The sequence below is a fragment of the Notamacropus eugenii genome, chromosome 1 (assembly GCF_028372415.1).
Source record: "Notamacropus eugenii isolate mMacEug1 chromosome 1, mMacEug1.pri_v2, whole genome shotgun sequence".
In the NCBI taxonomy this organism is placed as follows: domain Eukaryota; kingdom Metazoa; phylum Chordata; class Mammalia; order Diprotodontia; family Macropodidae; genus Notamacropus; species Notamacropus eugenii.
The window spans coordinates 197,430,440-197,447,607 of record NC_092872.1 but is presented as its reverse complement, the minus strand read 5'-3'; the positions used below and the strand labels follow the sequence as shown (position 1 = coordinate 197,447,607).

The 17,168-nt window shown below is 38.5% G+C and overlaps 1 protein-coding gene and 1 long non-coding RNA gene across 16 annotated transcripts in view; one reads left to right on the top strand and one right to left on the bottom strand.

The window, feature by feature from the left end:
• The window catches only part of LOC140513775 (uncharacterized), a 144,519-nt gene that overhangs the window by 3,421 nt on the left and 123,930 nt on the right, over positions 1–17,168 (top strand). The window contains exon 3 of one of the 14 annotated variants that reach the window (XR_011970369.1): positions 831–1,108. The exons of the other annotated variants lie outside the window; for them this stretch is intronic. The gene's annotated coding sequence lies outside the window, so the exon portion shown is untranslated. Of the gene's footprint in view, positions 1–830; positions 1,109–17,168 lie in introns of those variants that run through there. 14 annotated transcript variants of the gene reach the window in all.
• The window catches only part of LOC140513831 (uncharacterized), a 38,447-nt gene that overhangs the window by 14,058 nt on the left and 7,221 nt on the right, over positions 1–17,168 (bottom strand). Inside the window, exon 4 of one of the 2 annotated variants that reach the window (XR_011970375.1) lies at positions 7,917–10,947. The exons of the other annotated variant lie outside the window; for it this stretch is intronic. This is a non-coding gene — a long non-coding RNA (uncharacterized lncRNA). Of the gene's footprint in view, positions 1–7,916; positions 10,948–17,168 lie in introns of those variants that run through there. 2 annotated transcript variants of the gene reach the window in all.

Below are 17,168 nucleotides of genomic sequence, written 5' to 3'. Positions count from 1 at the left end.
TAATGGCACCCACTGCCCATAGCTGTTATGAGGATCAAATAAGATAATATTTGAAAAGTTCCTGGTGCATAGTAGCTGTTTGTTTCCTTTTTCCCTTCCTTTCTACTCCAAATAATTCAACAAATATTTACTTACTAATCTTACTGTATCCACATATAGTATCTTACTATACATAGTTACTGTGTATATTATATATACGTATATATATAAACACACAGACACACATGCATATATATATACAAATATTCAACAAATCCTAATTTTTATTATATCTCTATATAGTGTCTTCCTATACAAATAACTGGGCTATATATGCCTATATGCAGATCTTATTATACAAAGTTACTATGCTAGCTTGGGACACAAATACAAAAAAAAATAATATCGCTAAGCCTATGCTACCAAAGCAGCCCCTTCCTGCAAACCATGACATTTTATATCTACTAATTTACAAGATAATTGTTAGTACCAAATTGTTAGTATCAAATAAGAGAATTATGTTAATGGCTTTTATCATCATAATGGGTTATATAATCTGAGACAACTGTTATTCTTCATTCAAGATTATAATATTCTACATTCTCTATTATAAAAAGGAATCTCCATGCCCTTGATATTAATGTTGATTATTTTTGTACAACTCATACTAATGATGTGGGTTATAGATTAATATGCTTGGGGTTTTGGTTACCTTGACAGAGATTTTCTTTTAGAACTGACCAAAATTGCTCATTCTAATCAAGGAATGTTCCTTTTATTATGTATGGCAATGGATAGCTCCAAAAACATTCCAAGAAATATACCAAATATGCCTTTTTTGCTCTTTGTAGGAATTTATCGAAATTCATGATGCAGCTCCTAACCTGGAATGGTCTAATGTTCCTTCAAACTGTTAATTCAACACTTCAGGGATCTTGGGAATTGAACATCATATTGTGTTATTAACATCAAGGAATTTGATAGAGTTTCTTGGCTGTCACCAACGCTCTAAGCCTTATATCTTCTTTAGAAACTACTAGTTTTCCAGTAACTTTCTTTGTTCTGAACTCTAAAAACATAAAAAGTAAATGTGAATCAGCCACTTTAAATTAAATATGAGAAACAATTACATTTTGACAATTTAATTGCATTCTTCCCCAACATAGCATTCTAAACAAGATACCACATGCATTTAGCATGCTGATTATATTTTTAGATTGTTTTGCAATTAAGAAAGTATCCCTAAAAGAGATAAAATAATTGGTTGACTAAATTGTTATTTCTTGAGGGAACAATATTAAGAAACGAATGTCGAATGACTATATTCATAATAATTAGCTTTTAAATCACTGCTTAAAGGTTTTAGGTCGATAGCCTTCAAAATTGTATCTGTCATGTATTTGGGGGCATAGCATTTGCATTTTTAAACTGATGGGGGCCAAGAAGACACTGGGTCATTCTCCCTCTCTCCACCTCACCCCATTGTAGAGGTCAACCCCTTGAGGAAGAGGGGCCTTATCTTGTTTCATTTGCACTCATTTCTCCTCCCCAGTGGCCACAACACATTGCATAATCGCACCTTGCTGGGCACACCACAGGTACTGGGGTAAGGCCCCTGTAAATGGTCAGGGGAGTGAATGAAGAGCTTTGTGGCCAAGACTTTGTAGCAGAATACTCATCGGTTTCATGTGGTAGCACCACGCAGGGGTGGGGAACTTGTGGCCTACCGTACCTGAGGACCCAGAAGGCTACATGTGACATTGAGGCCAACAGTTCCCTACCCTTGAACCAGGGGAAGGCGTTTTCTGCCATCTTTCCTACTGTCTTCAATGCTATAGCAAAGTTTGCAAGAAGGGGCTGGTTTGATAATATAGGACTAGACTCTAACTACTTTTATTAGTATGAAGAAAGAGTTTCAAGGGGGAAAAAGATTTGATAAGAAAGATGGGTAGAAGAGTAGCAGAAAACGGAGCTTCTTGTTCAGGGGTGGGACTCGAGGCCACAGGTTCCCCACCCCTATTCTAGTCTAAACAAGCAGCAGAATTCCAAGCCCAATTTACACATATTTAAAACATACATGAAGGGAAAAAAATATTAAGCAGGTGCATGGCATACGTATTTTCGAGGACCTGGGGGTAGGGATAAGCAAAGGCTGCAGGTGTTTTATAAAGCAATTTGAAAGGCTTGTGTTTTCTCCAGATCATGGAAAAGTGGAGGTGAGATGTGGTCATGAAGCTGATTGTGGGACCAGGATATAAAACCCGGGCTGGGTATTATGTCTGAAGAATTAGGGTCCAAAATGGATTAAGTCCTTTTCAAAGGAGCATTGCCTGAGTCTGTTCAGGTGTTTTCTGGGTTCCTTTTCTGGGAGCCATGAAGCTCTCAATTCCCTCCTGTTACCCTTTCAAATGTCTGTTTGAACCATCAATTTCCCATTGTTACCGAGATAATTACTGTACAGTATTGTGTGCAGAAATTATAAATGAAGATTAGACTGTAGTCTGCTTTAGCAACCAATAGGAAGTAGAGGGAGTTACAGCACATTACCTCCAGTTACTCTTTATAGACATTCACCCAATTGGTGAGTTTTATTTAATTTTCTAGAAGATATTTCTCTCTTAACTTCCCTCTAAAAGAATTCCTTTGATGGTCAGACACCCTTTATTTAAATATCCATAAAAGACAGGTAAGAGTCATTATTTTCAAAATTGGAAGTGAGATTAACTTGGCCTACCTTTTTTACTTACAATCAGTGACACAAGCCATCTGCTTTTTCTGTGCAGCCTTGCTCTCCAATCAGCAGACATATTGCCCCACCCTGGGATGTATTTTCTGTACCCCGCTGACCAGTTCAGCACAATTTTTGCTCATATGTCAAACTCTCTCTAGCCTGTTAAACCAAGTTCCCTACCAGCTGTCAAAAAGAGGTACCAGACTCCATTATAATGTCTCTTAGCACTTTCTGCACTGCGAACTCTGTGCTGGTGGGGTACCTGGCTTTGCTAAAGGGGAACTGCAAATGGGATTTGTGAAATAACATCACCTTTCCTAACATCTGCTGAATGTCCTACCAGCTACTCAAAGGGAGAATGTGGAACACATCAAGTGACCAGGACATACCTTTGATTTTTCCTGGAGACTGCATGCCAGGCCTATTGCCCACCAACTGGCTCTGACTTTGATGAGATGCCCCAACACTCACCAGGCCAGGGGTGGCACCAGAATGCCCTTGGGAACAGGGCCCCCACTGAGACAGTGGCAGGGAGCAAAGATCATTCTGCCTTCCTGGGCAAAAGATTTGTCACCTTTCAGTTCCTTTCTGTGTTCTCCCAGTTTCTCATAAAGGAAAGAATTATATCACAGGAGCAAATCCATGTGATGACCAAATTAAGTGGGAGAGTAACCAATTACTCAGTGAATGGAGAGTGTCCATAGAGGGGAAAAAACTCCCTGGGTAATTCAGAGCAAAAAAAAAAAAAAAAGACTCCTACCCGCCCCCCCCCAAAAAAAGAACACAAACCAAATCATATGGGTTCTTTAGTTCATCTGCCGGCCCAGCCTGGGTTCACCAGAGTTGAAAGTTCTCAGCTTCATTTTGTGCTATTTGAATCTGGCCCGAAAGACCTTAAAAACCAGCACCAACCAGTGCAGAATAGGTCCTCACCTAATTACCTTAGAGGCCGGCTCTCGGCATTATTGAAGGACCAGGCTTTTGATGTGATTCTATTTCCAGGAGAAAGTTATGGCTGGACGGATCCTGAACAATAATGGGCAATTATCAGCATGACTCAATGAGCTAAGCAGTAGAGTGGAAACTTCAGGGTTGTGGGTTTAATTCCAGTTGGGCCACCAATTACCAACGTCACACCCTCTGTGACGGGAGTCATTCACTTACACCCTCCTGCATCTCTACCTTCCCCTCCCCCACAATGCTTGTTTCATCTGTGAAATGAGCCCAGTAGATCTCAGCCCCAAAGAGTGTTTCTGAGTCTATAGACATGTAATAACTCTTGTCTGGTACTCATTATGCAAGCACTTAACTGTGGATGGTAAAGGATATTAAATATGGAAGCATCTTCCACTTTCTACCCTAACTGTATTTTGTGGCCCAGCAGAGGTTGCATTGGGCCTGAAGTCAGAAAACCTGAGTTCAAATCTAGCCTCCCTCAGATACTAGTTGTACTAGTTGTGTGACCTTGGGCAAGTCACTTGACCTCTATTTGCCTCAGTTTCCTGAAAAGTAAAATGGGAAAGGCAATAGCACCTGCTTCCCAGGGTTGTTGTGAGGATCAAATGAGAGAGTATTTGTAAATTACTTAGCACAGTGCCCAGCACAAAGCAGATTTTTAATAAATGCTTGTTTTCCTTCCTTCCTTTTATTTAGTACAATACACACACATACATGTATATTGCATACATATTGTATTCAGTATCATATATGTGTATATCTACATATCTACTGCACACATACTCCATTGTTTTATATGTGTGTATATACATATACATGCACACACATACACATACATATATACATAAACACACATACCCATATGCACCACACACATGCATACATATAAACACACGTACATGCATACACACATGCATATTTATACATGTACGTGCACATGCACATATACATAGACACATACATGTATATCCATAAACACATACATATACAATACATATATGCATATGCACACACATGTGTGTGCATGTATGCATACACATGCATACATACACACATATATAAGGTGTGTATATATATGAAAGGTATATATATGGTGTATCATCTATCTATCTATCTATCTGTCTGTCTGTCTACCTATCTATCTAATTTATCTATCTACCTATCTATCTTAAAGGTCCATTTCCTGACCACTTCTTAAAGAGGCCTATTCACTCAATGGGCATTACCTCCTTTTAAGTGAGTATCTGAAAAGGTCAGCCTAAAAAGGCCAAGGTCTCCCATTGCATCCTGGGCCATCTCCAATTATCCTGGTGAATATCTGATCACTGCACCCAGATGGCTCAGGAGGAGAAAGTGAGGTTAGTGACCTTGCACAGCCCTCCCTCCACTCAAAACAAAGTCAAGTGCAAGTCATGTCATCATTTCTCTGATGTCATGGTCTTCTTCGAAAATGAAGGACAAACACAGAGATATATATTTATGTATATATATGTACATATATGTATGTATATGTGTATATATACACATGTGTGTATATATACACATATGTATATGTATGTGTATATATATATATATGTATATGTTGAGAGAGAGAGAGAGAGAGAGAGAGAGAGAGAGAGAGTCAGAGACCCAAAAGTCTTCTTGCAGTTGGGGGCTTTAATAAATTAAAACTGCAAGAAGAACTTTGGGACACCCTTTATTTTGTGCATACTTGTCTCTGTCCATGCTGTGGATCTCTCATCCTCCTTCACCACCCTCACACCCCTAACAGAAATTCAGGGTCCTGGAGGTCAGAAATAGTTTAACTTTTATCCTTGAATCCTTAGCCCCCTAATTTAGGGTTGACATATAGCAGGCCCCCAATAAATAAATGCTTGTTGAATTAAATTGAATTGAACTGAGGTGAACTGAATTGAATTGGAAGGTTTGACAAGTGTGCCAGCTCAGATGGCTGAAAGCACCAGCTTCAAAGGAAGCAATGGTAGAGATGTCAGGTAGGAAGGGAAGGGAACATGCATTTATTATGCACCTACTATATGCCAGATACCGTACTAAGCACTTTAGGAATACTATCTCGTTTTATCCTCACAGCAACTTTAGGAGATAGGTGCTATTACTATCCCCCTTTTACCAATGTGGAAATTGAGGCAGGAAGAGGTTAAGTGATTTGCCCAGGGTCACACAGTCTGAGGCTGGTTTTGAACTCAGCTTGTCTTGATTTCAGGCCTGGTATTTTATCTATTGCACTCCCTAGCTGCCAAGTGGAAATGATATTCATATTAAAACTAGTAAGTAACCAGGATAGAAATGTTGGCCCTGGAGTCAGGAATTCAATTCAATTTAATAAACGTTTATTAAATGCCTATTATGTGTCATGCACTGTACTAAGAGACCTAGATTCAAATTCTCCTGTCTAATATATATAAGCTGGGTGGTTCCAGCAGAGTTCAGGCCATTTATTTAACTTCTATGGGCCTCACACAACTCTTTAGTACTTATCTATTAAGTCATCGATGGTTATGAATAGCTTTAGTGTTACTCAGAGAAAATTATGCATTTTTAGCTATTCTTGTGGTAAGGCAGACAACAAAAGCAGATATTCCATTGCACCGTTATACTTCTAATCAAGACTTTCATCAGTATTAGCTAACTTTTCAAAGTGTAGGGGATTTCTTTTCTACTTTAAGAGGCAACAGAAGCATCCTTGATCTCTTCCTTATCTAGAGACATCTTTCCAGTTATGTTAGGTGGGAAATTGAGATCAGATGGAAACAAAAATTTAGGAAAAGGAAATTCGCACAATTCAGTATTTGAAATGACTATTCTGTCATCTCCTCATAAACAGGAAAGACAGAGTATCTTGAAAATAGTCAACTCCAGGCTGAGATTAGGAAAGGAAATTTATAATTTATTTTTTTATGAATGGACCATGAGAGCTTATTCTAACAGAGGACCACAGCCACTCATATACCTTTCACCCAAAGAGCAGTGCACCTCCATTGAGGAAGGTTGTGAACATACAATTTTGGAAATGATACACATTAGGAACAGGAGTTAGCCTCTCAGATCAATGCTAATCAACCGATTTCTCAACAGTTATATCTTAAGTGTCTACTGTATAGCTAGTATTGCATCAGCATGTTTGTGGATATCAATGGCTTTGACTCCAAAGGATATGAAAATAGGATTAAATGACAGCTGTGGGAAGGATTTCATGTACAAGTATTTTTTTAACTGAGCAACCTCTGCTCTCTATTCAGTACGCTAACAATAAGAAAAGTGTTACTAAAAGATGCTAGCTCTGGAGGTTGGGGCAATGTAGATGCTAAGTGCTAGATCTCCTTAGAATAGATTCAGTTCTGGGAAAACAGTCATAAATCCACACAGTATGAAATAATCTATATAAAATGTTTTGTAAACCTTAATGCACTCTACAAATGCTAACTTTTATTATATTTATTTTTATTATTGCCAACTACCTTGCTATTTCATGGATTTGGTTAGATCATGAGACCCAATAGTCAAATTGTGACCACCCCCTCCTAGAAGGATACACATGCATGCATACATGTTTGTATGTATATTTTGTTGTTCTTATGTAGTCATTTTTTAGTCCCGTCCAACTCTTGGTGACCTCTTTTGAGTTCTCAACAAAGATGTTAGAGTCCTTTGTTATTCTTTCCTCCACTCATTTTGCAGATGAATTGAATTCATCAACTGAAGCAAGCAGGGTTAAGTGACTTGCTTAGGGTCACAGAGCTACTAAGTGTCTGAGACCAGATATAAACTCATCAAAAGGAGTCTCCAGACTCACGGTCCAGCACTCTATCCATTGTACCATCTAGTTGATGTTGTGTGTGTGTGTGTGTGTGTGTGCGTACACACACACACACACACTCATACATATATATGTATATAGATATATATACTTGTGTGTATATTCATGTATATATATTCATGTCACCAAAGTTTTAAGCTATTAAACTTATAACTCCAGTAAGATTTTTGAAACACCCTATACATACACATACAAATATATTTATGCATGTTTCTTACGGTAATATTGAAAATTTTAAATGGCACTACATCACAACACAAGCTTTTAAATGGTGCTCTGCCTTCTGTTCTCTCCCTTCCTCTCCCTCTCTCTTCCTGCCTCCACCCCCCTTCCTCTCTTCTCTCCATGTCCCCTCCTTCCTTACTCTTTTAGCTTAGAGGGACTCCATACTCATCATACTTTCCACTACTGGCATGTATTTTATTAACTTCCATTTTCTTTGGAAATAAAACAGACCACTATTATAAAAAATGGTTTGTTTTATTGTTTTAATGACAGTTGATGAATAATTAAGGAACCTGTTCGAAGTTAAAAGAGAAAAGGGTTAGAAGGAAATTAATAAATGACCTCACAAAACTCTGCAATGAATTATCATTAACTCCTAATTTCCCGGAAATAATCACGCTATCTTAGTTTTGTGAATGCCACTAACTTCATTGAGTGGACCAGCTACACTCTTCGAATGTTTGGTGATGTAAAAGTCTCTAGAATTTCAAAATTATTATTACTTACTATTGTCTTAAAGTTAGATAGTATTGTATAACTACTTTGATTCCCAGTGGCCCTATGGGTGCGATGGAAAGATTTCAGCAGGGCCAGGAAGGGAACAGACTCATTGAATGAGCAGGTAGAGATCAATCTTAAAGCAAACACCTACTACGTTCCAGGAACTGTGTTAAATATAAAGCCAAGAATGAAACAATCCCTACTCTCAAGGGACTTACATTCAGTCAAGGGAGACAATATAGGTATAAAAATACATCAATAAAAATAGAATAAATATGAAATAGTTTAGGGAGGGAGGACATTAGCATTTGGGGGACAAAGAAAGGCTCTCTGCTTCCTTTAAGTCCCAATCAAAATTGCACTTTCTACAGGAAGCCTTCGCTAAACTCTCCTAACTTCCACTTCTTTCCCCTTTTAAGCTATTTCCTACATATCTTACATGTAGTTTACTTTGTACATATTTGTTTGCATGTTGTCTGCCCCATTAGATTGTGAGTTCCTTGAGGGCAGAGATTGTCTTTTGTCTCTTTTTGTATCCCTACTATTTAGCGCAGTGCCTGGCACATAGTAGGTGCTTAATAAATGTTTACTGGTTGATTGATTGATGTGGAGGGTTCTGTTTAAGCTGGGTCTTGGAGGAAGGTCAGTGATTGTTGATTAAGGTGTTAGAACAAAAGGATCCTGGCAATTTGGATGCCTGCAAGCAAAAGTCATGATTGCTAGTCCTGATTATCAGTCCTTCAATTGAATGAGTCAAACGTGAGTGATGGCCAAAAGGGAAACTGGGTTAAAACCAGGGACGCAAGCAGGAGGTGAGGTCCAGGGCTCAGTAATCAAGGATTTGATCCCAATTGTCAATGAGAATTCTAGTTTGCTGTGCTTGTCTTTACATGCACATGAGACAAGTTAAACCTGACACCACCTCCGACATCCCCCAAACTCCTGTTTAGCTAGAGAATTTCCATCACATTGCTATGACTATCCCCATTATCTTACAGAGCAATAGTAGCCACCACAGCCATGGGAAGGGAAGCAAAGTTTCTATTTGCTAAGGGGCATACTAGCTTAATCCATACTCTTTCTTCTAGACTATCCTATGCAAATCAATCACAGATTTATGGTTCTCAGTCCTTTTGGTCCCAGGATCCTTCATGTTTTTAAAAAATTATTGTGGATTTAAAAGATCTTTTGTTTATGTGGATTGTATCTATCAGTATTTACCATATTAGAAAGTAAAACTGATGCAACTTTAAAATTTTGTTTATTCATTTAAAAGTAACTATAACAAGCCCATTACCTGTTAATGTTAATATAACATTTTTATTAAAAATAACTATCTTCCAAAACAAAAATTAAGGAGAAGATTGGCACCATTTTACATATTTCTGAAAGTCTTTTACTGTCTGCCTTAATTAGAGAGATATAGCTTCTCATATCTGCTTTTTCATGCAATATGCTGTTGTGGTTAAAGTATATGAAGAAAATACAGCCTCACATAGATAAGTAGTTAGAAAAGGGAGGAGCATTTTAATAGGCAAATAACATCTTACTGTTGTTTTGACTTGTGAATCACCTAAAAGAGATCCATGGAACAGTCTGAGAACTACTAGCCCAAGGCATACTTATCATGGGCAAAGATTTCAAAAACAACTTGTCATAGCTTTCCATGGCTCAATGTTAGGATTATTATTTCAAGTATATTCAGGGCATACCAAGAAGTCTTCGTTTGTGGACCTCTTTTAGCATGGCCTGGTAATGTGCCATTAGAAGTAGAACTCCCAATTATGTGAAGACAACATACCAAAGAAATTTGGACCCTATTGAAGAGCACATGCTCAATAGTATTAAGCATTTACTAGAGGCCTCTTATGTGCTGGATGTTATACAAGGGCCTGGGGATTCAAATATAAAAAAAAAACCCAACAAAACAATCCTTTCCTACAAGAGGCTTACAATCTATTTCTGACTTTACTATATTTGCTAGATACTGTAGCTCAGACCTTCCTAATTCTGTTGCTCGTTTACAATGTCCAGTTAACTCATTGATGAGGAATGAATGACGTATTGAAGTTTCATGCTGAAAATAAATTCCTCTTGGCCTACAGAGAAATTAGCATATTCCAGTGGTAAGCCACATGTTGGCAGTGTGATGTGGTAGAAAGAATACCAGACTTGTGGTCAGGTGACCTGGGTCAAATCTTGGTTCTGACACTGACCAATTGTGGGCAAGACATTTCATGTCTCAGAAAGAACTTCATCTTCTCATTTGTAAAGTGATTATGATAAGACTACTCACAGGGTTGTTGTCAATTAATTAATCAATCAACGTGCATTTACTAGTTGCTTCTGATATGCTAGGCATTCTGCTGCTAAGCACTGAGTATACAGAAACAGAAATAAAACCGTCCCTGTCCTCAAGGAGCTTTTATTCTATTGGGGAGACACAACACAGTGATTGATGTTAGTGTGTTTTTTTGTTTAGTCATTTTCAGTCACGTCTAAGTCTCCATGACCCCACTTGGGATTGCGTTGGCAAAGACGTTGGAGTGGTTTGCCACTTCCTTCTCTGGATCGTTTTACAGATGAGAGAACTGAGGCAAGAGGGGTGAAATGACATGCCCAGCGTTACACGCAGTTAGTGTCTGAGGCCAAATTTGAACTCAGTTCTTCCTGTCTTCAGGTCCAGCACTTTATCCACTATGCCACCTACCTGTCCCTAAAATTGATATGAGTTGGTATAAGTATATAGTATAGTTTAGTGTAAGAGATACACAATGACTGCAAAAGAAAGACTGGAGATACAATGCATTGACTGGTAAGTTAGTGTATATATATATATATATGTATACACACATATATGCATACAAAATATGTATACGGTGACTGGTGAGAAAAGAAGAGGGAGGATGTAACATATCTACTGATAAATTAATATAGGCTATATACAAAATAAATACACAATCTGGGTAGGAGAGAGAGGGGAGATTACCAACTGGGAAAATCCTGTAAGGGCACTCTAGGAGGTAACACTACTTACAGTGAACCTTGAAAGGAATTCTTCCAAGAGGCAGAAACTAGAAAGAGCTCTTATTAACAACAAAATCAGCAATAAACAACAACATTAACAACAAAAATAGTAATGAATTCTAGATCCAAGCAACTCTTGGGAGGTAGGTGCTATTATTATCCCCATTTTGCAGATGAGAAAATTGAGCCAGGCAGAGGTCAAGTGACTTGCCTGGGGTCATATAGCTAGAAAGACAAGTTTTCCATTGCTAAAAATGAGAGCTTCTACATACAACATAGCTATTTTTTTTCTCTTCCTAGAAGAGCAGTTATATTTGAAATGTGAAAAATACCTATTCCAAAGTAGAGCAATTTGGAAATTTCTGATTCCTTAAATGGCAGAAAATATATATTTTTAATACTTTACTGTCATCTACTCTTATTCATCTCTCATTTATACTAATCATCAAATGATCTTGGGCAATTCTCTTTATTTCCCTTCACTACTCTGTATCTCAGTTTCCTCATTTGGAAAAGTTGATCTTGTAAATTGAATATCCTCTGTCTTCTTCCCACTTGAACACTCAGTGATGCAGTGCTTCTAATTTAAAACTGGGCATCTGTTTAATACAACCTCCTAGCTTAACTTTTCCACCCTTCAACAATTCACTTTTGTGCACGAGATCAGATGGGCCAGGCCCAGGCCTTCACATGGACTATATAAATAAGTGCACAATAGAATTCCTCATGAAAATAAATCATCTTTTCATATAAAATCTTCTGAAGACCATTTCTCGAAGAGTAATAGATCTGCCAGTCCAACACCTGCAGGGTTGGTAATAATTTACTTAGCCTTACTGGCTTTGGGGCAGGTTCTTCACTTGATAAATAGATCAATTAAACATCTGTTAATCACAACATTATCTCATCTTAAGGTGAAATACCTATTTCTCTTCAGCAGTTTCTCAGTGAGATAACATCACAAATTCCCTGATTCATGAGAGAAAATGCATTTTATGACTCAAATAAACTTGTTGGGAAACAATACCCCCTGCCCCTCCTGGGCCTTTAAAGGAAGTAATTGTTGGCGGGGGAGGGGAGGGGATACCCCCATGTACTTTTCCTGGGGCTTCCCTTCCCCCATCAACACAACCTTCCCATAACCTTAGGCTCCTGAACTTTCTTGTACATTTTAGACCTCTATAATAAAGCAACATCTGCACAACCTACAAGTGGTTTACTGGAGTTAATTGAATAAATTGAAGCAAGATGCAGAGCAGAGGTGATCTATGATCCTAGGTTGAGGGCCTAGAAGGGAGACAACAGATTTACTGCAAAGACAGTGGGCGGCCTTTAGTTGAGGCCCTGGTTCATGGGAAGTTTGAGGTCATCTAGGATTAAAATATCTTTAGAAACAAATGGAATAATTTGACTGAAATATAAGGAACACTGTGCCAGCTTGTGCCAGGAGACCAGGTGTGATTTATTTGCCTCCTACCCAACACATTTTTCTGATATCTGCCCCATTAGTTTGAATTTATAGATTATTGAGAGAATACGGATCTGTGTCTCCCTCTCTTGACATATCTGCAGATGGGGAGAAAGTGATCAAATATTGGAAAGTAAATATCACATTTTCTTAAGGGGCTGGTCCTCAGGAAACTGTCCAGGTGGTAATCTCTATTGAAAACCTTTCAGAAAGGCTAGCTAAGCATATTCAAGCATCGCTTATTAAAAACGACGTTAAACGATTGTACTCTTTTCTCATAATCTGTATAAATCATTAAGTTTAAGCACAATTCGCCACCTTGAAGCAATTGGATACAACGTAATTTATTTTATGGTCTCACAGATGCAAGATATTTGTTGAGCTATAAATACAGAAAAGTGGCCCCCATGAGCAAAAGCTCCCAGGATTGGCTCTCATGACCCACTCCAGGACACACCCACAATGTAGAGTTGGGCTTGCTCCGCCTTGGCCATTGTCCCTTTTGCAGTTTCACTGCTGCTTTATTAAATCCCAAATTCCTTACAAAACTGTACAATTTTAATAACTCAAATCCATGTATATCATAAAGCTGTCTAAATATACCTTGCACCCTGGGTATCAGACAGATCAACTGGAGATGATGTCATCGTGCCTGATCAGCTAGAGCCAGTTGCATGACAAGATTTTATTACAAGTGTCACTTAGATTTTTTGACAGTTTTACAAGGCTTAATGGCTTTTTATTAAATACGCTGTGTTTCAAGGAAGCTGACAGTTCAGAATACCTTGTAAATACAGTGCCACGGAATTTCCTTAGAAGCCAAGTGAAGAAAAAGCAGAAAAAACATCAAATAGTCTTCTTCATCCAGGGCTCCACAGCTCCATAGGACAAGAAGTTCAAAGAATGGTGAATTTGTATGTGACCTAGTGAGGTCACCTACTCTAGCACCCTAAATCCAAGCAAGTCTGCTTCTAAACCATCCCAGATGCCTTTCAAAGTTGTCCAAGGAAAGAAATTCCTCATCTTCCCTGGATAATCCACTCCAGGGTTCCCTTAAAACATGCTTTCTCCTGGGAAACACCAAAGAAGTTATTGCTTATGCCATGTTGCTTTGTTTTGTTTCTTCATTTGTTGTTTGCACCAGTCACTTAGCAGGCAAACAAACTAAGTTTGATCTTTCATTTTCTGGGCCCTGTTCCACTAATGGCAACCCATTCTCAAATGGTGGTGCTGGAGAGGAATGAAAGCAGTCAACTACATTCGAGCTCACCCCAACTAGTTGTCCAGAAAAGTAAAGAAAGGACACATTTTCTTTTTCTGGAGTGAAGCTAGTCATACCAAAGCAGAGAAAAGTCCATCATGGGCATCCACATGTAATACTTATGGTGAGAGGAGCTGGTTAATCACTGTGTGAGTTAACATAAAATCAGAAACCTATGATCTGCTTTCTCTAAGTCTTTATGTTGGCTCTTGAGTTGGTCTGAAATCAAGCCTACCAAGTCTGTTCTGAGTTAGTCACACATGAAACCAGTTGGTTTGTTGAATTTTCCCCATTGCATGTAATATAATGGTTTTTAGATATATACTTTTTATCATATTACAAAAGATTCTTTATTTGTCTAGATTTTAGGAAAGTATTTTGCAAAATCTCTCATGCTATTCCTATGGAAAAGCTAGGGAGATGTGGGCTAGAAGATGGAATAATTTGGTGATTTTTGGAAATGGCTGAATGACCTGATACAAAAAGTAGTCATTAATTGTTTAATGGCAACTTGCAAAATTTCTAGTAGAGTCCAGAGAAGGGCAGTCAGGGTGGTAAAACACCTCAAGTTCTTTCTATAGGAGCATTTGTTGGAAGAATTGAAGATGATTAACCTGAAAAACCTAGGTTAGCTGGGTAGTGCAGTGGATAGAGCACTGGGCTTGTAGTCAGGAAGATTTATCTTCATCAGTTCAAATCCAGCCTCAGATACTTACTAGCTGTGTGACCCTGGGCAAGTCATTTATCCCTGTTTGCCTCAGTTTCTTCAAATGAACTAGAGAAGGAAATGGCAAACCATTCCAATATTTTGGCCAAGAAAATCCCAAAATGGGATCACAAAGAAACGGACATGACTGAAATGACTCAGCAACAGCAACCACCTGAAAACTAGAAAGTTTAGGGGAGTTGTGAGGCCTTCAGGTATTTGAAGGTAGAAGAAGGATGGCTTGGCTCCAGAAGGCAAAATTAGGAGCAAAGAGTGGCAGTTACAATGTGGAACATTTAAGCTGGTATAAAGAAAAAACTTCTTAATAATGTAGAGCTATTCAAAAGTAGGATGGGATTACAGTGGAAGCAGTAACCCCCCTCACTGTAGGTAGTCAAGCAAAAGTTGAATGACCACATGTTGAAGAGAGAAGTCCTCTTCAAGCATAAGTTGGAATATACCTAACCACTAAGATGACTGTTGAGTTTGTTTTCAACTCTGAAATTTCTGTGATGAAAAGAGGGATTGGGAGGGGAACACTGTGGAGATAGTTCTATTAAAAAGCCGTTGCTATATCTCCAGTATGCGGTAATGGAGTTCTTTACTATGCGGTATCAGTGTGATTAGAAATAAGGAAGTAAATTGGAGAGGTAGCTTAAGTCTTGACAATTGTCTATAAATGGTGACAAGGAGGAAAAGGTCAAAGATAGCCCCAGAATGTGTTAGTACCACAGACAACAATCATGATGTCAAAAAGAAGAAAACAGAAGCAAGGGTAATAAACTCAATTTGGACAGGTGGTGCTTGAAGTGCTTTTCGGGTGTCCAAGTAGACTTATTAGCACTTGAAAAGTTTGGTCTGGAACTCAGAAGCGAGGTCAGGTCTGGAATTATAGATTTGGAAGTGATCTTTACAGAGGTAGTAGGTAAAAACATTAATGAAATTGAGTAGAACTTAAGCAGGAGAAGAGAAATGAGATGATGGAGATTATCCACCCAGTGATGCAGATTCATTGCTCAGAAATTACAGTAAGTAAGAGGAGCAAAGAATTCTAAAGTAACAATAAATTGACTGTGTATGGAGAAAAATGAATCTAGAGTCGGAGAGATGATCTAAGGGGATAGAAATGGAATAATGAACTAGAAGTTACTGTAATGGCAAAAATAGGTTAAGTTTGAATGAGACCACAGAAAAAATGCAAAAGACAAGGAAATCTTGGTTGGAGAATGGAATTTCAAAGTTCTAGATCTAGAAAGTGGTATAATTCCTCAAATGGGGAAATCTAAGGGTACAGCCATGTGACAGAAGAAGAGCAGAGAAACTGAGGAATTGTGCGATTGTGTAGTTAGAGGGATTGGCAATTGCACTGATATCCCAAGGAAAGTGGCAGGGGATGGGGTAGAGAGGGAGACTGTAAACCAATGAGAAAGTTAGGTCCGCAGATGATAACCAAAAGGATAGCTCAAGGATACTTTAGACAGATTATCTGAGCAAAGGCACAGAAATGGGAAAGTATAAGCCATACTCTAGGAACAGCAAATTTGGTCATTCTACTGTTTTCTCCCTCCAAGTCATCCTTACTACTTTATGTCATCTAATTTCCCCTCTGCTCTATGTTTTCCTAGGTTAAGGAGGGGTGGGGAACCTGTGGCCTCAAGGCCACTTGTGCCCACCCCTGAATTAAAGAGATGGCCTATGAATTAGGTAGATGTGGGTTCAAGTTTTGCTTCTGACACATAATGTTCATATCACCCTAGACAAGTCAGTTAACTTCTCAATGGACTCTAGGCAATTCTCTACGAGTTCCAGAGCTATTGCTGATTTGTGTTGATAGAGGGGATTTCCTCACTGAGTGTTTCTTATACCAAAGAAATCACAGGTCAGGTCTTGGGGTAAAAAAGAACAAGACTTTTCTGACTTCAAACAGGAACATATGATTCTCTTTTTTTATTTTTTGTGGGAGAAGGAAAGCATAATTAATTTCCTTTAGTACTTTTGCCTAATTTTCATTAGTCTTATTATAATTTCTTTTAGGACCAGAGGTCTAGAGTCAGTGTTTGCTTACTAAGCTATCTGTGCATTTTAGTAGACATTTTCTGTGGCTTATAGACAGATGTTCCCCCCATGATACTTGTTATATGCATCTACTGTGTAAAGACCTTTCATTAAATGGAAGTTAGGTTCGCCATAAGCCCATATTTGCAGAGTGACTCCCTCTACTTGGCAATAGCTAGTTTGGCAAAAAACAGAACTGCGTCCCAGTCCAGTGATCTGCCCATTACACCATGTACCTTCTGAGTGTACCTTCCTCAATCACTTGAGGAAAATTGCTTCTCTGCCCACTCATTTCTTTACCTCACATGGGGCATCACACATAGTAGGCACTTGATAAGTATTGTTAAATTAGACTATGAAATGGACGTTGGGAGAGTGAAGAGAGACTACATCAATGATGTTTCTAAAATTCGAATCTCT